This window comes from Myxine glutinosa, chromosome 13, assembly GCF_964187855.1.
Source record: "Myxine glutinosa chromosome 13, kmMyxGlut1.1, whole genome shotgun sequence".
In the NCBI taxonomy this organism is placed as follows: domain Eukaryota; kingdom Metazoa; phylum Chordata; class Myxini; order Myxiniformes; family Myxinidae; genus Myxine; species Myxine glutinosa.
The window spans coordinates 54,209,016-54,226,028 of NC_136273.1; the positions used below are offsets into that span (position 1 = coordinate 54,209,016).

Consider the following 17,013-nt stretch of genomic DNA (forward strand, 5'->3'; position numbering starts at 1 on the left):
GTTTCCACAGCAACAAGCTGAGCTGTGAGGCAGGAGTGCCAGCCCATAGGTGCAAGCAGTATTCCATCAAATTGCAGATTAAGGCCTTGCATGTGGATTATAGTTCAGGTGAGCCAAGGATGGATTTTGCACATAGAAGGATGCCCAGTCAGCAACTGCCGCTGGAGGGCAACTTTGAAATGTGGTTTGAAATGTGAGACCCAGGAGTTTGAGTGACTGAACTTCCTCAAGAAGATTGTTATGAAAGTAGATGGTAGGGTTTGTTAAATGGTCATTCCAGAGAAAGAGAGAGAGTGGGATTTCTCAGGATTTAAGGACACATTCCATGGGTTTAACCAACATGTGATTTAGATTTTATCAAGGTCTGAGCAGAAGGAAGAGGCTGCTGCTGGACTATCTGAAGGATGAGGGATGCCATGCCAAAGGGTGAAGTCATCAGCAAGTAAATAACCAGGATTTTCCAGAGAGTCAGAGAGATCAATCATTTTCTATCTTGTTTGACTGGCAGGCAGGCAGGCAGGCAGGCAGACAAATTAAATTTTTCATCTCACTCCTCTACCCTTGGGTGATTGGGACAAATTCATAAACAAAGTACTGGTGAAGGGCAGGTTTCTTTTGGATTCATGTTCAAACATAACTTTCAATTTAAATAAATTGGTCCTCGATCATAAACTGGTGTTTACAGATGGACAGACGGACCGACTTTAAACAAATGATTAACACCACTTTTCGCTTCACGTGTGCAGGGTACAAACAAGAACTAGAACTGGATACCTGTGATAAAGCATTCATCAAGGGAAGCCTCCCTCCACCCCCATTTCAGTAGGGGGCATTCATCAAGGGAAGCCCCCGACTAAAACGATACACTAATGTATTGAGAAACCTGGGCTTATTTGTCCAAAGCGGCCCGAAGGTGAGGCATAAAGCCTAAGGCCTATACGTACCGTATTGTTAGAAGAGACGTAACGCCGATGCTTTCGATATTTGATGGTCATTTTAACAATCGGTTTGTTTGTGTTTCACACTGAATGAAAAACGTGAAGGTAGAGCATGGCGATTGTGATATATGACAGGTTCGACGATATGTTCAGCCTGAACGAAACTGGAATCAAAATGCCGGAGTGTGGAGCATCAGCCGCCGTACTGCCGTAATGGCATCAGACGTAATCACATCACCCTGTCATGTCACCAGATCCTCAGTTCCGATTGGTATACGTTTCATGGGACGTAAATACATACATACATACATACATACATACATACATACGGACGGATTGCCACCACTGAACAGATAAACACTGTTCTAGACGGCTTTGCCCAATGGGCTACGCCGTTTATTTAAAAAATAATAAGGATTTCTTTTTTTCATACTGAGAATAAGCTTTAACCTGGAGGGGTATAACATAAACTAAGCATAGATACGAGTTGCTCTAACTACCTAGAGAGGTCCATTTTGTTACTATCGGACAAACTTTAATCACGTTTAATGGTAAAAAAAAAAAAAAAAGTTCAAATGATTATAATTAAGTCATGACGTTAAATTTAGGTGAAGGTCAACTCCGCAACCCCACCTACTTTAGAATGACATTATTGATGAAAATTTTCATTCTGAAAGTGTTGAGTGCATGAATTTTTTAATTTTTTTCTTCTAAACGCTGGATTTGTAGTTCAGGGTGTCTAAAACTCTGCTGTACCATTACAAATTGGGTGTTCCAATTGTAGAAACAAACCCTACAACAGCAATAATGCTATGTGGGGGAGGCTCAACAAGAAGGAGAATAAGGAAATGTGGTAAAGAAGAACACCAAGTTCCCACCATTCGAGAAATAAGGAAAGTGTAGCATTTTCAAAAGTATTTAAAAGCTTTTAAAGCAAGACAGAGGAGGTGCTTCGTTCAAGGTGAGATTCAATTTGGAGATATTAGAAAACAAAAAAAAAAGGATATAAGAATGAAATATAGGAAAAACACAGAAGGAATTATAAATTTATGAAATTCATTTTTTGGAGTTAGAAAAATTATTAAGCGAGGAGGGGGAATAGGATAACATTGGAGAGGAGGCCGAAAGGAAAATACCTGGGAGAATCTAAGTGGAATGAGGAATACGGCTTCAAAACAGACCGAATTTTACACGCCACAGAAATTTATCCTTTGAGTGGCCCAAACTCCACGAACAAGGATTTGACAATACAGCACAACAAGGTATGATTTAATATTGAAAATTGGAAGCAAGCACACACAGAGAAACCTAGAACATCACTCGGTAGAGCGCATACCTCTGCCAGGCTGAACAGTTTATGTTTTGCATCCCACTGATGGGCTGGATCTGGATACAGACCTGAACCAAAATCGAATCGGCTTGTTCTCGTCACCGAACCAATTCGTCCCCCGAGTTTCGTCATAACTCGTCCACACCACCATATCATGGCATCCCTCCTTCATACCTACAATCTCCATTACTCAAAATGCTTTCTAAAAGTTTAAACATCGATTAATAAAAACTTCTGTTGCATGAACTACAGAGGAGCAAGAACATTCCCATTCGCTGGATCCAGATCTTCACCAACCTGATGCCTGTCACTTTGGCAGGTACATATTTCAGTGTCATATGCGGGAGTTATAACCAAGAGCGATGCTACCGAGACAGGAACAAAATGTGTGCAACGAAGGGACTTGACGAGTGAGGGACAACACTCTGTTCTTATGGGAGAAGGGCCATTGCTCATGCAACACCCATAATATCTCTTAACAGTCCACAGCTACAGAAAATAATTAATGAGTGCAATAAGTTGGAATAATTGAGACAAATTTGAATCACCTTGGTGTATTATCTACGGGATGTCCACAAAGTCACACATCATAGCAAAATATTTATTTGCAAGGTTGGCTACATCAGTTGTTTGAAATGTGTCCGGATCCGGTTCCAGACACGATAATTTATAAATATTTCACCATTGAGTAGTTAGGCCAAAAACGATATTTCAAAACGTTATGGACGTGTTATGACAAAACTTGGTGGATGAGTTTGTTAGGCAACAAGAACAAGCCAATTCGATTTTGGTTCAGGTCCGAATCGAGATCCACCAATCGGTGGGATACAAAACAAACTGTTCAGCCTGGCGAAGGTATGCGCTCTACAGAGTGCCGTTCTAGTTTGTACTGTATTTTGTCCATTCTCTCACGTGGTTTGAGCCACTATACATCAGTCTCTTCATACATAAATATGTGCATCATTATTAGTCCCCTACCGGTGTACACCGGAGGGACTATAGTTTTGCACGCCGTCAGTCCGTCAGTCGGTCAGTCGGTCAGTCGGTCAGTCGGTCAGTCGGTCAGTCGGTCAGTCGGTCAGTCGGTCAGTCGGTCAGTCGGTCAGTCGGTCAGTCGGTCAGTCGGTCAGTCGGTCAGTCGGTCAGTCGGTCAGTCCGTCAGTCCGTCAGTCCGTCAGTCCGTCAGTCCGTCAGTCCGTCAGTCCGTCAGTCCGTCAGTCCGTCAGTCCGTCAGTCCGTCACGCAAAGAACAGTTTTCCGGACTTTTTTTTCTAAATTCTTAATGTTAATGATTTCAAACTTGGTACATGGTTTCCTCATGATAAGTTACAGATCAAGTTCGCACTTCACGACGTTTCGATCATTTTTGACAAAGTTATGGCACTTTGAACTTTGGGAATTCTGATAATTCTGATGATCCTTAACTCAGTGCCATTTTAAGTTTAAATTTCCTTTAAAAAAGATTTTCTCTGCAATAATAGGACCGATTGAGATCAAATTTTCACCATAGGGGGGACTCGGTCTGTAGAATATTTTAATGGTAATTATGACGTTACAGGTCACGTGGTTCGGCCGCCATATTGTTTTCCGTGAAAACACGAAAACCCTTTTTTCTCTGCAACGGCTGAACAGATCGAGGCCAAACTTTGCAGGCAGAATCGCATACCCATGACGAACAAAAAAGTCAGCGAGCATGACGTCATGCGTCACATGGTTTCAGAGTTATGACGTTAAGCATGAACCTTTAAAACTGAGCTCCTCCGTCATTTTTCATCCAATCGAGGGGAAACTTCACAGATCTGTTCAGCATGTCAGTCTACTAAAACGTCATTTTGGAATTTGCGATAGGTCACGTGATTTGGCAGATATCGTTAATTAAACGAAAATATTTTTAAAATGGATATCTCTTGAATCGCTAGTACCTCAGACCGTGAGTTGGTAATTATATAATTAACACAGTGCAATACGTGCAGGCCGCTCCACGGAGCGACCTTGCGGGCTCATCAACGAGACGAGACGTGACACACGTGTCTCAGCATACCTCAGATCAAGTTTGAAAACCAGCATCAACCGTGCATAAATTTGCATATTCGATCATTTTTGACAAAGTTATGACACTTTGAACTTTGGTAGGGGACATGTATTGCAGTGCAATACTCAGAATGCTTGTTTATTTTTACTCATCTCACTGAACATAGAATGAAAATAGATGAAAAAACACGGTGATACTCACACAATGGATGCATTACAACACAAATTCCAACCACTACCCCACAGCATGTCTTTTTTCAACAAGGTTGTATTTCAGGATACAAGATCATTAACGCTTTTTTTTTAGTGTACAAAGCACTTTCTACTCGATGGACAAACCAAAACAATCACCAGCAGCAATTAAGGCATTTGCAGATGGGATTCTTGTAGCTATTGACGTTAAAAAAAGGACAGGAAAACCTCAAGAAGACGCAGTAGAAATCACTGCTGCCAGACTGTCCAGCTCTATGTGAAGCATAACCAGCCGGTCGGCAGGAAGTGGCGGGGGCTGCACAGGAGGCCGGTCGGGCCCACCTCGCAGCAGGGGCGCCGAGGAAAATGGGAGGAAATACCAAACGTGGAGTTAGATTTTTTTTAAATCCACACAAAAAAACTGGACAGCAGTCACAGTGAAAAAATTTCTACCTCAGAAATGTATACATTCTTCAGCCATGTTTTACATTTTTTGATGCCCATCCACTTGCTCATCGGCGATGACGGACGTGGAATAATCTTTCGCCCGTTTCATGGCTTCACTCATCCTGAAATCTTTCTGGTTTATGGATCATCTCTTTTTTAAATTATGCATGCCTATGCAATACATCTTTGGTCTTCAACTTTCTCAGTCCTTGCATTGTGCATTGCCAATGAGGCATCATATCTGCGTTCATTCTTGGCATGCGCAAACAATTACAGCAGTCCCAGTCTTTGAACCCACCAACAACTCGAATCAATGTACAGGGTGTCCACGATGTCTTGTTTGGTTTGGTTGTAATAACATTTTAAAACAGGAACAAGACTGTGTACACCTATTATCAAAAGGAGAATGTCTCATATGTCAGACAAGGAAAATGAGAACAAAAACATGAAGTACTGAAACAACCTACAACTCGCAATTTAAGCAACGATGTGCACACCCCGTGCATATCTTGCATCGATTAGCATTTGCACACCGTGTTTCTACTGCTATCAATATGTGCAAAACACCATCCATGCTGCTTAACCAGATGGTGCCAAATGCCTGGGTTCCTTCTAAATGTATAGCAGCATTTTGTATTTACAATTCCGTAGAGCGCAAACTCCGCCAGGCTGAACAGTGTACGTTTTGTATCCCACTGATAGCCGGATCAGGATTCGGACCTGAACCAAAATCTAATCTGCTTATTCTCGTCGCCTAACCAACTCATCCATAAAGTTTATTCATAACTCGTCCACAACTTTTTTTAAACATCATGTTATATATCGCTTTTCGTCAATCTCTCAATGGTGAAGAATCACTTTAAAAATGAAATAATTATCGTATCCGAATTCAAATTCAGATCTTTATCAAAATCGAATAGATTCGGTCTTTGGTTTAAAATTTGGAAAAGACAGCTGAATCCATCCAGAACTTTGAGATATCGTGCTACATAATTGGTTTTAGCCCTATCACTCAATGGTGAAGAATAGCCTGGTGTTCACTTAGCGGTTAGGGTGCCGGCTTGGGATCCTAGGATCCTGGGTTCGAATCCCGGTCGATCGCTAAATTAACACCAGGGGGGTTGACTCAGCCTGCCATCCTTCCGAGGTCGGCAAATTGAGTACCAGCTTGCTGGGATGAATGATCCCAGTGTGTACCCCGGTTTAGAATAGGTAAACCGTATCCCTGCGCATCGTAAGAGGCGACTAAGGGTTGGCGTCAGGAAGGGCATCCGGCCATAAAAACATTGCCTCAAAACAGGGAACCATGATTGTCATGGGGCCCGCAAGGCTTAACCCCTGCTCTAGTGGGGAAAATGGCCTTAAAATGATCATTCATTCACTCAATGGTGAAGAAAATCACTTTTAAAATCCTCCGATTCAGATTCAAATCTTCACCAAAATCGAGCCAGGTCTTCTTTGTCAGACACCCAACCTCTCCACCAAGTTTCGTCAAAATCCATCCACAACTTTTTAATATATCGTGCCAAGTATCGTTTTTGATCCCATCTCCCAATGGTGAAGAATCACTTTTAAAAATCCGTCGAGCCGGACCCGAATCCAGATCTTCACAAAATCTAATTATTTTATCCTTGTCACATACACTACCTCTCTGCCAGGTTTTCTCTGAATCCATCCACAACTTTTTCAGATATCTTGTTCACAAACAAACAGACAGGGGTGAAAACAACCTCCACCCACCTTTGGTGGCTGAGGTAAAAAGACTATCAAAGTGAAACAACAAACACGAAATGGTTTTGTTTGTCTAATAAATATATTTAAACCGGTTTAAATGGCATATTACAGTGAAAACGCTGAAGTCCATAACATCTCAAAATACAAATGAAATTTGAACTTCCGCACATCCGTAGATTCAAACAGGCAAAATTGCGTCCGAGTTTGTGAAGGCTGCCACCCTCGTAGTCTGGTGCACTGCCATAGCCCATGCCAACACACATCATGTGTGTCCCCTTATCTTCCTGGTTTGAACCTGTTGGTGGTGTTACCCCGAGCTTTTGCCTTATTCTGCCCTCATAACAATCGTCCACCAAGAGGCCAAGCGATAGTGCTGATTATAGTAGAGCAAAGAAGAAGTAAAGGCTTATACTCCAGTAGCTTTTCAGCATATCATTTTGCATGTATTTAGGATGGGGTGGTCGTTTTTCACCCCCCTCACCTCCCCCCCCCCTCACCCCCCCCCCCCCCTCACCTCCCCCCCCCACATGCCATCCAAACATACATATATATATATATAAGCTGGTAAAGTTTTGTGCCAATAGCGATTCAAGTAAAGGCATTACTAAATGGAAAACCTTGGATGGAGTTAGATCAGCCGACCTCAACAAGGTAATTTACAGGTGGTTTAAACCACGTCCGCAGTGAAGGCGTACCTATTTCTGGTCCACCTTTTTGTAACAAGGCTAAACAATTACACCAGCACCTAATTAGTGAGTATCGAGGGGTTTTTTTTCCTGGTTGGTGCCAGAAATTTAAGTTACGCCATGATATTCAATGGATTAGAGTGAGTGTTGAGAAAGTGTTTGCAGATAAAGAGGCTGCTGAAAAGTAAAGATATTTTTCCACAGTTAGTGCAATATGAGAATTTAACCTTCAGACCAGATTTGCAATGCTGATGAGACAGGCCTCTTTTGGCATTCCTTGGAAAACTCAATAACAGTTCCTTTTTAATATTCTGCAATATTTCTTCCCCTGCTCAATTTTCGTGTTTTGTTTCCTACATATTCCCACTTTATTCACTTAAAGTTCTGATTTAATGACATTAAAAAATCAATTTTTGCTTGCACCGGTATAATGTAAAAAGCAACAATTGCAGAAAGGGTTCATAAAATTAGAATAACGCAGCGATAACCTACGCGCGCTTCATAAATCGATTATAAACAAGTACAGATACATTCAAAGTACACCGCCCCCATGCCAAATAATTAAATATCCGACAGCGCGGCATTGCCGGGGCATGGCGCCCGGCAATACCGCAGTGCAGCTCATAGAGACTGCATTGGGATGGAGAGGTGTCCACTAATTGATTGATTAATTGTATTATTAAAATCAATAAAAGATTATCACAAAATATTTTCTTAATCAATTGACTAATAGCATAACTAAACCACTAGTGCTTCGTCCGAAGATGTATCTTTTTTTAATTTCATTAAATAAGACATTAATAAAAAATTAAATAATTAATTGATTAATCAATAAATTTAATTAATCGATTAAATGATTAATCAATAAATCAAAAATATCCTTGATAGCCACATCACTTGGTCACTCATGTCCAAATATTAGCTTCCGAGCTCAAAAGGTGCCTGAGATATTGGCCAAATGAGAAAGAAAATAAATAAATGATTAATAATGAAAAGAAAAAAATAATAATCATTAAAAAATTAAATTATTTATCAATTCGGTCACAGAACACATAAACCACCACCATTTCATCAGAATCTGTAACTTAAAAAAAAAAATTTCGTCATTAATTGAATAATTAATCGATTAATTGATGAATTAATAAATCAAACATAGCGTTTGCAGCCAAATCACCTGGTCATTGGCATGTCCAAATATCAGCTTCCTAACTCAAAAGGTGCCTGAGTTAATGGTCAGAAGAGAAAGGAAATTTAATTAAATAAGTACTTAATCAATCGCTAATAATTAAATAACTCAATTAATTGATTAATCAAAAAACAAAAAATACTGTTTTTGACAAAGGACTTGCTCACTATTGTGCCGAAATTTCAGCTTCCTAGCTAAAAGGATGGCTGAGATATCGCCCAGACAAACAAGAAAGCAAGAAAACAAACAAACAAACAAACAACCAGAGTGAAAACTGAGTACACCCTTTCAGCGTGCGTCATTGCCGAGCCCCCTTCGGTGCCCAGCAATGACGATATGCAGCGCCTGGAGATGGCATAGGAAAGGTGCAGTGTACAATGATCAAACGTTCAATTTATTTAGACATCTGACATCTATAGAAAGTAGTAACTATATTCTCTCGGGAAAGTTTGGAAAATCACAAAACTTTCAAACAAAGAAAAATGATGGGGCTGGCAGGATGGCCTTGAGGTACGCACACTCTCCTCTGAGCTGTCTAGCTTTAGTTCAAATTTCGGCCCGGCTATAAACCGTCATCCCGGTGTTTCACAGGCAGGGCGATTCATCAAAGTGTGTGCTGTGCAATGTGCTATGCTAGGGGGTGGGCGGGTAAGAGGACGGGGTGGCGGCGGTGTGCAAGAGAACAGGGTGGTGTGGGGGCGATGGCGGGGAGGAGGAAAACTGAGTGGGGACAGTGGGTAATAGAGCAGAGTGGGGGTGAGGGGGTAAGAGAGTGGGATGGGTGGGGGGGGGGTTCAGAGAACGGGGTGGGGGTAAGAGAACGAGGAGGTTGGGGTAAGAGAACGAGGAGGTTGGGGTAAGAGAACGAGGAGGTTGAGGTAAGAGAACAGAATGGGAGGGGGTAAAAGAACGGGGTGGGAGGGGGTAAGAGAAGGGGTGGGAATAAGAGAACGGGGAGGGTGGAGTAAGAGAATGGGCCACCTTATAACTCAGCATTTTATTTCCCATCACGAAGCAAGATTCAAATCCAGTTATCTACTCTACCAGCCAATTCGCAAATACTCACCTTACCTGAACGCCTTCATGATAACTTAAGAAATGCTCTCTTAAAGTTTACACATACAACATCCACTGTCGTATCTACCCAATCAGAAACTTCTTCATAGAACTCCAATAAATTTGTTAAACACGACCTCTGTATACGCCGATTGCCATTTAAACCTATTTTGAAATAATCTACATGGTTCCTCATCCGATCCCAAACGTCTCTGACATCTTCCTCAATGACTGGTCTATATAGCTCCCCGATCCTTTCTTAACCAACGGTGTTACATTTGCTACTCTCCAATCCTCTAGTACCTGTTCTGACTCCAATGAGCTGTTGAAGATATCCACAAGCACCAATGTCATCTGCCCCGTCACCTGCATCAGTACTCTTGGATGCATATTATAAGGCCCTGGAGATTCATCTTGTCATCGCTTTCCTAATTGCTTCTCAACTTCCTCACTCCTACCTGGAACTGCTCTAAATGACCCTCCCTAACCCCTTGATAAGCCTGGTGTTGGCTTAGCGGTTAGGGTGCCGGCTTGGGATCCTAGGATCCTGGGTTCGAATCCCGGTCGATCGCTGAATTAACGCCAGGGGGGTTGACTCAGCCTGTCATCCTTCCGAGGTCGGCAAATTGAGTACCAGTTCACTGGTAATTCCCTGTGTGTCGCAAGAGGCGACCAACAGGGTTGGTGGCAGGATGAGCATCCAGCCGTAAAACTGCTTCAAAAAGGGGACCACGTTGCCCGAAAAAGGCCAACCCCAGCTCTGCGGGGAAAAATGGCCTTTAAAGGTGGTTCTAACCCCTTGATAGATTCTCAGCTCATGGCAATTCAAAAAATTTAAGCAAAAAAAAACAATGTACTGAACAGTCTAAATGAAGCCCCATGGTCCCTTTTAACACTGCCATGTTTCTCCAATGGAAAAGCGGATGACATTCATCACAACCGTGCTAAAGCTGAGAAAGCTCACAAATGCCAGCTTCTTCTACTCCCCTTACGTCTTCTTTCTCTCATACCCACTACACACCAATCTCCTGTTTTGCTGGGTATATACAAGGGCAGCTGGATGACTTAATGGCCTGATTGCATAATTTTGAGGCATGCTTACAATGGTCTCTTAGCTTGGCAATGACAGCTCTAATGGGGAGAGGATTGTGCCACATTCCAAAAACCTCCCCTGCCATCAACTTTGGGAAACATATTGGCTATAGACTATTATAACTCAAAAAACCCACCCAGCTGGTGAAGACACCTAGATATGTACAGTTGGCCATCCCACTTCATTATATACGCACCTCTGTTCTACTGAATCTCAGCTAACTCAAAACCGATTAGATTTTGTCTTGCCAAGGAGGACCAACTTTATAACCTTCCGTGATCAGTAATGACAATAGGATATATTTGCTTACTTTCCAAGAACAAATGATAATTTTCATAGTTTTTAACGTTTTCGCTATCTATCTATCTATAATTCCAGTAATCTCTGTGTGTATGTATGTATGTATGTATGTATGTATGTATGTATGTATGTATGTCTGTTTGTCTGTGACCGCTGTTTCTCGACAACTACCGGTCCGATATACTTTAAACTTGCCAGGTATATTGCTGGGGACCCGAGGATGTGCCTTTTCAAGGTTTCATATTAATCGGAGAAGTAGTTACCGAGCTATGTCCAAAAAACGATTCAACCAATCAGAGAGCAGCGAGCTATCACGTGTGCCGAACGTGGCGAACAGACTCTGCCTCGGACGGCACATTTGAGAGCGTATTCATTTATTTCACGTTGGCAAACTATGTTGGCGTTAAACTATGTTTTAAAACTAATTAAAACTAATTTGCAATTCATCGTAACTGCGATATGCGACCTTCCGGACAGTGAAGACTGCACTTCCGGCAGCCAATCACAGAACGCGTTGTTGCGTAGGCGTGGCCGATGTGAGAGCGAGCCGAGCCGAGCGCGGTGCGCCATTACGGTTCGTAATTCGATTTCTTCCGGAGAAAATAATAATTTCTCGATTTCTTATGCGCATTATTTCTCCCAATTCAGTCAGAGCGAAGGGCGGAAGCGAAGAGCGTTGTTTTTTTTGTTTACGGGCGTACGGGCGGGGTAGAGCGTACGGGTAGCGTTTTTTTTTTTTTTTGGCAAGGAACGGGCACCCACGTACGGGCATGCCCTAGTATATATAAAACACAGTTGTGTGTGTGTGTGTGTGTGTGTGTGTGTGTGTGTGTGTGTGTGTGTGTAATGTTACCGACAGACTCCTAAACGGAGAGGCTTACATGCTTGATATTTGGCATAGACATGGCCATTGAGCCTGGGACGAACATGGCCGAACTCAAAATATTTGACGATTGTTACGGATCCCGGATTTAGAGGAGTTACTATTCATGTCATTGCTTATTAATGTTTATTCTATTAAAGGTTGTTGTGGTTAAAGGGTTAGAGAGGCTCCGGATAACAGGAGACCGGAAACGGGATAGTGAACCGGAAGAAAAAAAGACACGAGATCCGGGAGAAGCGGCGATGTTCTTCTTCCTCGCCCAGCTCCGACGCGAGCGGTGTCGATATTGAGCAGCGTGGGGGACGCTGCGTTTGAAAGCCCGTCTGGCGAAAGGAGTTACCTGCGCGGGGTAATTACCGATTACACGTCAAGTTGCCGTGGGTTCGTGCACGGAACCAAGCGTCCGGCACAGTCGCCTCAACGTCTACAAGGACGCGTACGGGTCGCACCTTGGGCCTCGCGCGCTTTGCAAGCCGCGCTTTGCTTTGCCCGCTTTGCTTTGCCCGCTTTGCTTTGCAAGGAGGTGTGCACTGCAGCAGCTGTTCCCGGTACGCGACGTGCACGTTTGGAACACGTCAGCCAGGGGTTCGTTGAACCGCCCGTGTGCGGAGAAGTCGACCTTCACCTTGGTCTGGAGGGGCCCAGAGACATTGTGAGGGACAGTGACCATTGAGGGGTCGTGAGTGGGGAAAGGGGGGAAATATATGAGATGGCCATCTTAGTAAGATTGTTGATGGATTGTTGATGGATTGTTGATTGCTGATGAGGGATGGAGAATATATTATTAAGTAATCCGGATCCTTGGTGTGGGGTTTCTTATTGACTTGAATTATTGTGTCTTGCATATTGATTGCGCTACGAAAGCGTATAAATCAGATATCTTTCTGGCGGGGTCCTCCCACGGTCCGGGGGTCACCAAGACCAGGTAGTTACCGGGGAGGACCACGTAACACGATCCATATTTTTTATTCATATTTACCTCAGCGCATTTCAGCGCACGGAATCAACGGAATCAGAGCAGGTGGGCGCTGATTCGCTCAGAGCGATCACGTGATGACGCTATGACGCTATGAAAAAAAAAAATCGCTCACTTTGCCAAGGGGCTCGCTCTCCCCCCCCCCCCCCCCCCCGTTCCCCCCCGTTCCCCTCCCCTCCCCCGCCCGGCAATGCCGGGTACTTCTGCTCGTCATCTATATTTATCAAAACCACCAATTTCTGAGGTTGCCAGAACTTGAAGTCGATCTCCGAGTTCCTCAAATGTTCAAAAAAATGGAATGCAAGAGCAACGAATAATGGAAAAGGTAGATGTAATACAGAGAGATGAAGAGGACAAGAACCGAAATTTTGGGGACAAGTGAACTTAGCTGGATTGGTTTGAGGCAGTTTCAATCTGGTGATTGGAAAGTGTCACCAAACCTGCAAAACATCATGCGGCAGTGATTTGCAATCAGATGATGGCAGAGTCAGTACTGGGACACAATCCAGTCAGTGATAGGTTAATATCAGTGAGGACGAAATGACATCCGATAAATACCACCATCATTCAGATATATGCTCCCGGTGGCACATTATGCACCAGGTCCCGGTGTGTACCCCGGTTTAGAATAGGTACACCGTATCCCTGCGCATCGTAAGAGGCGACCAAGGGTTGGCGTCAGGAAGGGCATCCGGCCATAAAAACATTGCCTCAAACAGGGAACCATGATTGTCATGGGGCCCGCAAGGCTAACCCCCGCTCTAGCGGGGAAAATAGCCTTAAAACGATCATTCATTCATTCATTTTATTCATTCACTGGGAGATCTCGCGAGATCTTGGAGACGGCGGCAGGGATTTTCGAAGCTCCACACGGTCTCCACGTTTTTCGAAGTTAAGTCTGTTCACAATTGTATTTTGTCGAAACTGTATTTATCTTTCGGTGTGTGAAGTTATTGTGTGCAACTTTGGTTGTTTCTCGGTGTTTATCTTTCATAAATTGATCGTCTGTTTGCCGTGTCGCGAGCAAGGCCTTGTACAGTGTGCACTGTACAACCTTGAGGCTTTGTTTTTCTCTCAGTGGTCCGTCGTTTGTGATCCAATAACTTTCGTTCTCTGTATTCCCAGTCTTTTCACCCATAGCCTACTTCCTTGTGTAAATCTCACCTCAAAAAAAAAAAAAAAAAAAAAAAAAAAAAAAAAAAATAACATTTCTTTCTCTGTTCTCATTCGTTTATTCATTCTTATTCGTTCGTTCGTTCTTCGACCACGTGTTTCTCCCCCATTTCCCCAGATAGTTTTCACTCATTAACCTTCAATGTTTACACTTTCCCCTCAAGTTATGTATTCCGTCATATTTTATAACACCTTTTTCTTCTTCTTCTTTAAAAGGCTGCTTTCGACTTGCTCACCAAATCAATTCATCCCAAAAAAAAAATCCATCTCCTATAGTGCCTTTTTTCTACATTCCCTAAACTCTCCTGCACTCCATCCTCCATCCAGCGTCCTTCAACGTATTTTTAACTCGAAGGTCACAAGAAACTCATTTTGCAACAAGAACGGGCACTCGGTAGAGCGCATACCTTCGCCGCAGCTACTGTTCTGTACTTGGCATGGGAGTGTAGGGAACAGAACAGTGAACAGCTTGGTGCTGATTTCATGCAAATCGGATAAGAATTGACCGAGTTATGACAAAAAACGCACATTTTGCAAGGTCGTGACCCCCCTGACCTTTGACCCCCAACCGCTAACAAGGGTAATGTCTTCACTGGGTCATGTCGTATATCACAAGATCGGGCATTGAATTCTGAACATTTTGGCATTAGTTGCATGCCAATTGGATAAAAATTGACCGTGCTATGGTAAAAATACGATTTTGACCTTTTCGTGACCTTGACCTTGACCTTTGACCCGATTGCTCCCAAAATCTAATCAAATGTGTCCCGTATAATAACCAATCATCCCACCAAATTTCATGCAATTCGGTTGAATACTTTTTGAGTTATGCGAATAACATACACACACACACACACACACAGACATACAAATAAATACACAGCGATCAAAACATAACCTTCCGCTTTTGCGAAGGTAATAAATGTTCGTTTCCCATAAATCGTACACTTTCAAAAATCCAATCTCACCCCTCCCCTCCAAATCTTCCCCATAACCCCTCCCCTCCAAATCTTCCCCATCACCCCTCCCCTCCAAATCTTCCCCATCACCCATCCCTTTCAAATCTCCCCCCTTGCCCCCTCCCTCCTAAACTACCCCCTCACCCCTCCCCGCCAAGACGCCCCCTCGCCCCTCCCCTCCTAGACTCCTGCCTCACCCCTCCCCTCCAAATCTCCCCCATATCCCATCCCTTTCAAATCCCTCCCCTTGTCCCTTCCCTCCCAAACTCCCCCCTCACCCCTCCCCTTCAAATCTCCCCACCCTCATTGCTTCTCAATTTCCCCCCTCTCACTCCCCCTCCTCAAAGCGTCCTCCCCGCTTCTTCCCCCTTCAAACTCTCACCTCCATCTCCCCCAACCTTCTGCCTCGCTCTTCCCCCTCCTCAAATAACACCTCATTGTGGCTCACCCAATCACCATCAAACCTTTTGTCCGCCCCATCCTTCCCTTTCTCCGAGCTATTCTGAAATCTCTGACACACCTTCAACAGCTCTCCCTACCTCTTCCACCTCTTCCACATCTTACCCTACCCCTCCTCCCCCCTGTTCTGTATCTGATGCTCCCCCTTCCTCTTCATTAACGGTATGGACCTCAAACATCCGGGGCCTTCGTTCAAACTTAACTGATCTCTCCATACAGGTTGCTTCTGTCAAACCAGACGTGATCTGCTTAACAGAAACTTTCCTCCTTTATGATGTCTCCGATTCCATAGTATCTCTCCCGGGCTACTCACTCCTCCGGTATGATAGACCTGAGCCTCGTCCTGGAGGCGGGGTTGCTATCTTTATCAAAAACTCTCTTCCTCACTCGCCCTGCACTGCACTCTCTCCACCTCACCCCCAGGAATACCTCTGGCTACGGCTTCCCCTTCGCTCCCACCTCTTGTTCATATGTGTGTTGTACCGTCCACCAAACAGTGATGACTCCATCTACATCTCGCTGTCTGATGATATGGACCAACTTCTATCTACTCATCCCAACTCTCTCTTCCTCATATGTGGTGATTTCAACTGTCATCATGCCAGTTGGCTGGGTGTGGGTACCTCTCTCACCAGCCATGGTTCCTCAGCAAAGGACTTCTGCGACTCACTGGGACTGACACAATCTGTCAATTTCCCGACCCGGATCTCAGTCAACGGAACATCTTCTCTTCTGGACTTGGTTATGACTAACTTCCCTGAAAATGTCTGCTGCTCTTCTTCTGCTCCGATCGGATCATCTGATCATGTCCTTGTTAAAGTGGACATCTCTCTGACCATCCTCAGGGAGCCTGCTCAGCGTCGACGAGTCTGGCATTTCACTCAGGCCAACTGGCATGGTCTTCAAGCAGCCATCAATCATCTGGACTGGTCTCCCATCTCTACCACCTCTGACATCAACTCATCCTGGGAATTCTTCCAAAGTAAATTGCTCTCTCTCATGCACAGATTTATCCCATCTCGTCTTCAGTTGTCATACCCTTCCTCCCGTCCATGGTACACGGAATCTTGTGGTGAGGCTGTTGCCCAGAAACAACTTGCCTTCGTCTCCTGGAAAGCAAATCCAACGGAAGGAAATCTCATTTCCTTTCACAAAGCCCGAAACAAGTGTGTGTCCACCCTCAGGAGAGCCAGGAAACAATATCTCTCCGTTCTCAAGACCGAACTCTCTTATCTGTCTCCCTCTTCCAAATCCTGGTGGCGTCTGGTCAAATCCGTTTCTGGTGTTTGTTCCCCCTCCATCCCCTCCCTTACCTCAAACGGCTACACAGCTGACTCCGCACGTGAAAAAGCTGAATGCCTCAACTCTGTGTTTGCCTCTAAATCTTGTGTCCCAAACCCATCCCTCTCTGTACCCACCATACCCAGTCGTACCCTGCTGCTCCTGGACTCCGTGTCCTTTCCTCCTGACAAGGTGGAAAAGTTTCTGTCAACCCTCGACTCTGATTCTGCAACTGGACCCGACGGCATCAGCCCACGGGTCCTAAAATCCTGCTCTGCTGCTCTATCTC

The 17,013-nt window shown here is 44.0% G+C and overlaps 1 protein-coding gene across 2 annotated transcripts in view; it reads right to left on the reverse strand.

The window, feature by feature from the left end:
* Positions 1–17,013, reverse strand: part of LOC137438949 (protein Niban 2) — a 163,203-nt gene that overhangs the window by 122,084 nt on the left and 24,106 nt on the right. The window lies entirely within an intron of this gene.